This window comes from Tenrec ecaudatus, chromosome 12 (genome assembly GCF_050624435.1).
Source record: "Tenrec ecaudatus isolate mTenEca1 chromosome 12, mTenEca1.hap1, whole genome shotgun sequence".
In the NCBI taxonomy this organism is placed as follows: domain Eukaryota; kingdom Metazoa; phylum Chordata; class Mammalia; order Afrosoricida; family Tenrecidae; genus Tenrec; species Tenrec ecaudatus.
In genome coordinates this window covers 122,968,805-122,975,781 of record NC_134541.1, presented here as the reverse complement: position 1 = coordinate 122,975,781, position 6,977 = coordinate 122,968,805, and the positions used below count along the sequence as shown (strand labels likewise).

General features: G+C 39.8%; 1 pseudogene; it reads right to left on the bottom strand.

Annotated features, from left to right (window-relative positions):
- Positions 1–1,075: 1,075 nt before the first annotated feature.
- Positions 1,076–5,858, bottom strand: LOC142422906 (serine/threonine-protein kinase tousled-like 1 pseudogene; annotated as a pseudogene).
- Between the last annotated feature and the right edge of the window lie 1,119 nt (positions 5,859–6,977).

Genomic DNA, 6,977 nt, shown 5'->3' with positions numbered 1-6,977 from the left:
CTTGTTAGCGGATGCCCGTAGCAAAAAAAATCCAGGTTGTTGGCATTCTTTTTCCAAGGTCATCCCCTTTTGTTCTTGAACAAATAAAGATCTCATCTATTTGCTTAAGCAAATAAAATGTTTTCTCCTTTTGAATAGCACGCCTCAGAGTATTTTTAGCTCCAAATCAGCAGCAGAGAGGAACCAGATTTTTGTGCTAACAATATGACATCTGTACAGCCATTTACAATCGAGTTAGAAGGGGATTTATCTTTATCTTGTCAAGAACTGGTCCGTACTTGGGTAGAATACCTTAGTTTTTTTTTTTTTAACGTGGCCTGGCAAGAAAACTCAAGTATCTGCTAGGAAACCTAATGTGTTGAAAACACAGGAAACATTGCACTTTAGTGAAGTCATCTGATCTCTAACCAGCAGTTCATTTCATTTAAGGTGTAAGGCATTAGGAATAACAGCTCTCCTTTTCATGTACCCAGTGTGGGGGGAAAATGGACAGATGACATTGAAGTACCGCTTGGTAGAAGGCAGAGTATGTAAATGACAAAGTTAGTTCTGTCCAAAGGTGTTCACACTCACATTCTATTACTACAAAGAAACTGTCACCATCCTTCAGTTCTCACCTTGGTTTCAGCAACTGCCGAAGAGTGTATCCAGGCACTATGGTTTTTATGGATTAGTATCATATTTCATTTTCCCCCAGGTGTTTTTAAATTATGAAAAACTACCCTTCACATTAGAATTGTCCAGTAGCAACCAAATGTACTTAAGCATTCCAAATATCATTTATAGTGTTCCTCCAAACACACATCCTGTCATTTTCTTCTATTTGAATACAGTACTCCTGTTTATATGCAATCGACACTCATCCTTCACTGCTCAGATAATAGTCAGAAGTGTAAATTGATTCACTGTCCATGATCAGCTCTCATACAAATGGTGTTATGAAGAACTTGAGTTTAACTACAATTCTCAACTATGTCCTGTGTGAAAAACAACAAACAAAAAGACAAGAATGCACTTTTAAGCTCAAGTATGCATCTGGAAGCAATTCAGCAGTATCATGCCAATTTTGCAGCCGTCAGTAAGAAATTGTGCACGAAGAAGGGGCTGTCAGCCCAGCTATGTGTAAGTTTCCTAAATATTGATCTCAGGTAAGGAAGAAGGTATGAATCATTCAAATCCATCTTCTTTCTAGTGTACCAGTGTTGTATCAGGACCTCCTTTCACTGCTCATACTGGCTTTATAGAAAAGGGAACTTCTGGGCCTTTTAATGCTGCGCTTCCTTGCAAGAATGTCTTATTGAGATCGATAATGATCAAATGTCTTTCTATGATAGAGACATCGAAAAAAGATGACCCCAATTGACCGCATGTGAACCTCGTTGGAAGTCTTTGATGGCTTTTTTCCAACTACAAAACACAACCCTCCACAAGGTAAATAACAGGAAGTAAATGCTGGCTCCTTTGGAAGTTAGCTCATTCCATGTACCCATAAGTGTCGTCATTCATAATCGTGGACAACACAAGCTCAGTGATTTTCATCTCATGAGCAGTTCCGTCAACCAAAAGGATATTTCCTGGTTTAAGATTATAAGGCATGATAGGGGACGTGACCTCCTTGAGAAAGTCACAGTCTGCTTTATAATAGAACTAACTTCTTTCTTTGACATTAATTTATGTTGCTTCAGATAGGATTCCAAGTCATGGCATTCATAGATTCCTAACACTTCACAAAGCTATCAGTGTTCAAAGAGAAACACACTTAGAGTTGAACTAATCTGGGATGGTGATATAGTTAAAAGTTATTGTGCCAACCTGGCCGATAAACACATGTGGGGCAGGGGGATAAATGGCTCTGGGTGAGCCTCGCCTTTGTAGTTCTCAGGTCTCTTGCTTTCTGATGGTTGGACCAGGGTGCAGCTGCCTTAGCCAGTTCCCTGCTTCCTCTGGCAAGCTGACTTCCTGCAAGACATTGCAAGACATCCCCGAGGAGAAGCCACATGGACCTACCCCGATGCAGCCCTGGGTGCTGGAGCAGCCGTGTGGAGACCCCTGCCAACGCTGAGATGCTTACACCTGCAGTCGGCATCATAGTATGTGTTTTGTGAGTTGGAGGAGGACTTTGTGGATTGGTGTTGAACATGTGGGTTAATGTTGGACTTGTGGGCTTGGACAGCACTGGGTTGGGATGTTTTCTTGATGTGCACTTACCCTTTATATAAAACTCTCTCTTACACATAAGACTTCTGTGGATTTGTTTCTCTAATGGACCCAGACTAATACAGATGGTCTAGCTCCTTGCATTCTCTACATGCCATAGGCATGTTTGCAGTAGGCTTCTTATCATTTTTCCAGCTTTTATTAAGCTGATGGGTCTGCATCGCATATCTTTGTTCATGAAGGTCAAAAGCCAACGCTGCCAAGGAGATGGAATGATAAATGTCTTTCATTTAACATTGGGTGATCTTTGAATGGCAAATTATCTTCCTTGTTTATTCTTTTGAGTTCTCAAATATAATAATTTCCGACTCTTCAAATGTTCAAGTTCTTTCTAGGTTTCTGCCTCTTCTATTTTGAGATGCCATATTGTAAGCTAAAAAATTTCTATTTGTTTTTGATTTTCTGCCTAATTCAACAGTCGTGCTAAATTTGGTCTAACAAAGGGGTCATTTTCTGTCCCATTGACGGTTTTGCCTTTTCATTGTTTTAGTTCAGAATTTGTAGAAGGTGTTTGAGAATCGTTCACCATGGGAAGTTTGCATTGGGTTATAAGTTTCCCTAACCTTTCAATATCTTCCCTTTGCTGATTCACTCACTGCTGTTATTCTACAAGATTAGGAAATACACAGCCATCGGTCTATTGTTCAGCAAAGGAAGCACACTGTCTAAATGTTGTGAAGTGCCCAAAGTGTAACCTGTCTTTTATACTAATTGCTCGGCTTGTTAGATTTTCTTGCCCACTCCTTTCAGTAAGAAATCTCTTGCTCTTTGACATGCACTTTTTGAATTGCTCCTTGGTGGCACAATGGGTTAAGCGTTGGGCTGTTGACCACAAGGTTGGCAGTTGAAACCCACTAGCACAGTGATTCTCAACCTTCCTTATGCCGTGACCCTTTAATACAATTCAGGTTGTGGTGACCCCAACCATAACATTATTTTTGTTGCTACTTCATAACGGTAATTGTGCTGCTGTTATGAATCGTCATGTAAATATCCGATATGCAGGATGTATTTTCATTGTTACAAATCGAACATTGTGAAACATCACGAGGAATCACAAAAGCAATATGTGATTATATAGTGTGAAATATTTATTTCTGATGACAAATAAATGATATTTTGTCTTGAAGCCTGGTGTAGCATGGGTAACAGTCTTCACTCTAGGTTCTCGTAGGTGGGCGTATCTGCATGTGGGCAGACCCACCTGGAGATGGATAGAGGAGCAGTGTCTCGGTTCCTAAGACCATCAGAAATAGGTGTTTTTCCCAATGTTCTGAAGCGACTCCTGTGAAAGGTTTATTTGATCCCCAAAGGGGTCGCAGCCCACAGGTTGATACCACTGCACTAGCAGTTCCATGAGAAAAAGATGGAGCTATTTGCTCCTGTAAAGATTTATAGGGCCAGAAACCCTATATATGAGTTGAAATCCTCTTGTTGGCAGGAGCGTTTATATTTTTCAGATAATTTTTTTGTTGTTGATGTTGTGAATCTATTTGTCATCTGACATCACAGTAAACAAGACACACAAACTCACTGCCATCAAATTGATTTAGACTCATAGCAACTGTTCAGGGCAGAGTAGAATTGCCCCTGAGAATTTCTGAGACTCAGTGTTTCTGGGAGCAGGCAGCCTCTTTGTCTGAACAGATGAGGAAGGAGTGACATGGGAATGTGAATTTCCACAACTGCTGCTTGCGGGAGGTCTGCCTCTCACTGAACTTGAGCTATTCCTACCTTTGTGCTCAAAACAGTCGCTAATTTTGTGGCATGCCCCTTGAGGTAGTTAGTTTATTGTACCAACCTGGCTGATAAACACATGTGGGATTAATTGAAGGGCTGAGAGATAAATGGCTGGGGGAGCCACGCCTTTCTTGTCTCTTGCTCTTTGATCACTGGGCCAGCCCGCTGCTACCTTGCTTGTTCTGTGCCTCAGTTTGCAAGCTACACTACCTGCGGGACAACTAACCTGTGGTCTGTGTCCTGTAATTTGAGGTTCCTTCAAGACCTGCTTGGCCACACCACTAGAATTTACATCTCTTGAGCTGGGGACTGTGGGACCCTGTCATCTGGCTGACTCTTGGTGATCTGCCTTGCTGTATGCTGCCTGTGCCCGGATAGCCTGAATTGCTCTACAGAGGACTACCCGGTGGCTCTCAAGACATGAAGGACTGCCAGTGTCTCCCAACCGTCTCACGGGAGTGAGTTGCACTGAGCCATTTGTACTGCTGTATAATATAATTAACTGCTTATTTATTATGTTATTTATCTATCTATCTCTATCTCTATCTCTCTCTCTATCTCTCTCTCTATCTCTATCTCTATCTCTCTATCTCTATCTCTATCTCTATCTCTCTATCTCTATCTCTCTATCTCTCTATCTCTATCTCTATCTCTATCTCTCTATCTCTATCTCTATCTCTATCTCTATCTCTATCTCTATATCTATATCTCAGCATTCTGGTTGTGTTTCTCTAGAGAACCCCGTCTAACACACCCCTTTAATATGTTTGCCCTAATTACTGTCATTTGGTTTCTGCTTTTTTCTTTGTTTTCCTGGACGATTTCAATGGTTGGTTCTCTGGCATCTCTAATTCTTGGTCACCCAGAGACTCCATGCTTCTGAAACTGTGAACAGAGTTTTCATTATCCATTGAGGTCATCGTTTTACCAAAGCCGCTGTCACTTACTCGCCCTTGCAGTGCCTGTAAATCCCCAAACTCGAAAAGGAAATGCACTGCTACGGAGTCTATTCCAACGAACAGCAGCCATAGGACAGGGTAGAAGGCAGTGCCCCCAAGAGTTTCCGAGACTGCAGTTCTTTATGGAGCAGAACGGCTCCGTTTTCCCCAGCAGAGGGCCTGCTGATTGCGAACTGCGAGCCTCAGACAGTTCTTGCTTTCTTGGCTCTGGATTATGAAGCTCATCAATTGCACCTCATAGGACAGTTTTTTAAGCTGAAAGGACTGTATTATTGTCAGATCTCTGGAGATTTCTTGCGGAGTTCATAATTTTTGGTTTTCCTAAGGTAGATGGAACTTGCACATGCATTTCAAACATCTGTTTTTAAGCCTATTTTTAGACAGTTCCTCCTTAGGTGTCTTTTCATGTATTGATTTGTCAACTGTGGGGGTTTTAAAAGTTTGTGAAAAACTTTCACTATATTGTAATCCCATTTTCCCTGAACTTGTTGAAATCATATATATATTGTGTTCATGTAGTTATTGGGTTGTTTCCTTATGCCTTTTTGGGATATGATTTGCAAATATTTTCTTATATTTTTGTTTTTTTAATAGTCTATTACATTTTTAGAAAAATTTTGTTTTTTCCTTTTAAAATATTTTAGTTTTGTTTTGATGACCATTTAGATAGCAGAACATACACAAATTCAGCAACTTCAGGATGTACAATTATGGTAAATGAAATTGATAATATTCTTCAAGTTGTGCAACCATTTTCACCAGCCATTTCTTTCTTCTTTAAAACTTTATTGTAAATTAGATGGGGGTTTACATTTCAGATCATTTTTGTATTGAAAATTTTCACAACTTATCAAACCTCCCAGTAGCTTGTACTGTGAGCTCCTTTATTTTCTTGTTCTTATTCTTCTTCTCCCACTTTTAGGAAATTATTACCTCTTTCATCCTGGTAGACAAGTTAACACCTGTCGCGAGTTTACTACTTCCACTGTCTGCCCTTTCCCTCCCACTCCTGGTAAGCCTCAAGGTCTATTTCTTTCAGTATGAAAACCATTATCTTAATTTTTTTCTTTTATATCACTGGTCTTAAACAATAGTTACCCTTTTTGCGATTGACCAACGTCACTCAGCATAATGTCCTCCAAATTCATCCATGACATGAGCTATTTCACAGTTTCATCGCTATTTTTTGGGAAGGCATGAACATGATGTATATATATCTCCTCATGCTTTGTTCCTTACTTATTTAGGTTATACTGAGTAGCAAGATTGATAGGTCATATGAACTTTCTATTCTTTGCTGTTTGAAGATACTGTTTGAGTAATCATTTTCCACAGTGGCTGTACAGTTTTACAGTCCCACCAGCAGACTATGAGGATTTCAATTTCTCCACACCCTTTCTGGCATTGCTTATTTTCTATTTTTTTAACTTTGCTGTCAGTGCTCAGTGTGAGGTGTTACCTCATTGCTGTTTTTTATTGTCTTGATTTGCATCTCTTGAATGGCTAGTCATATGTCTGTTGGATGTTTGGATGTCTACTTTGGTGAACTACCTATTCATGTCCTCTGCCCATTTTAAAATTAGATTATTATTCTTATGTTCTTGTTAAGGTGCTGCAGTTTTCTATACAGGTTAGAGATTAGTTCCTTGTCTGATCTATCATTGTCCCCAAAGGTTTCCCAGCCTATTTTTCACTTTTTTGATGCACATTAAGTGTCTTAATTTTAGGCGGTTGCAGTCACCTATTATGTCTTCTACTGTGTAGTGTTTTTTGCTATGCTTCATAGTGTGTTTATACAGTAGATTATGACTCTTAATTTTTTCCCCTATTTTTTCATTGATGGTCTTTAGAGTGCTAGGGTTTATATTTAGCCCTTTGATCCCACTTGGGTTTGTTTTTGTGTCTGTAGACTTAATTCTGGGTTCTTTATTCTAGTTCCTTTGCCTAAGTATCTTTCACTGTAGCAGTACCGGGTGTCTTGCCTACTGTGGCTGTGTAGTAGGTTTTGAGATCTGGAACTGAGAGACCTGCGTTGTTCTTTCGTAATGTTTTTCTTATTCT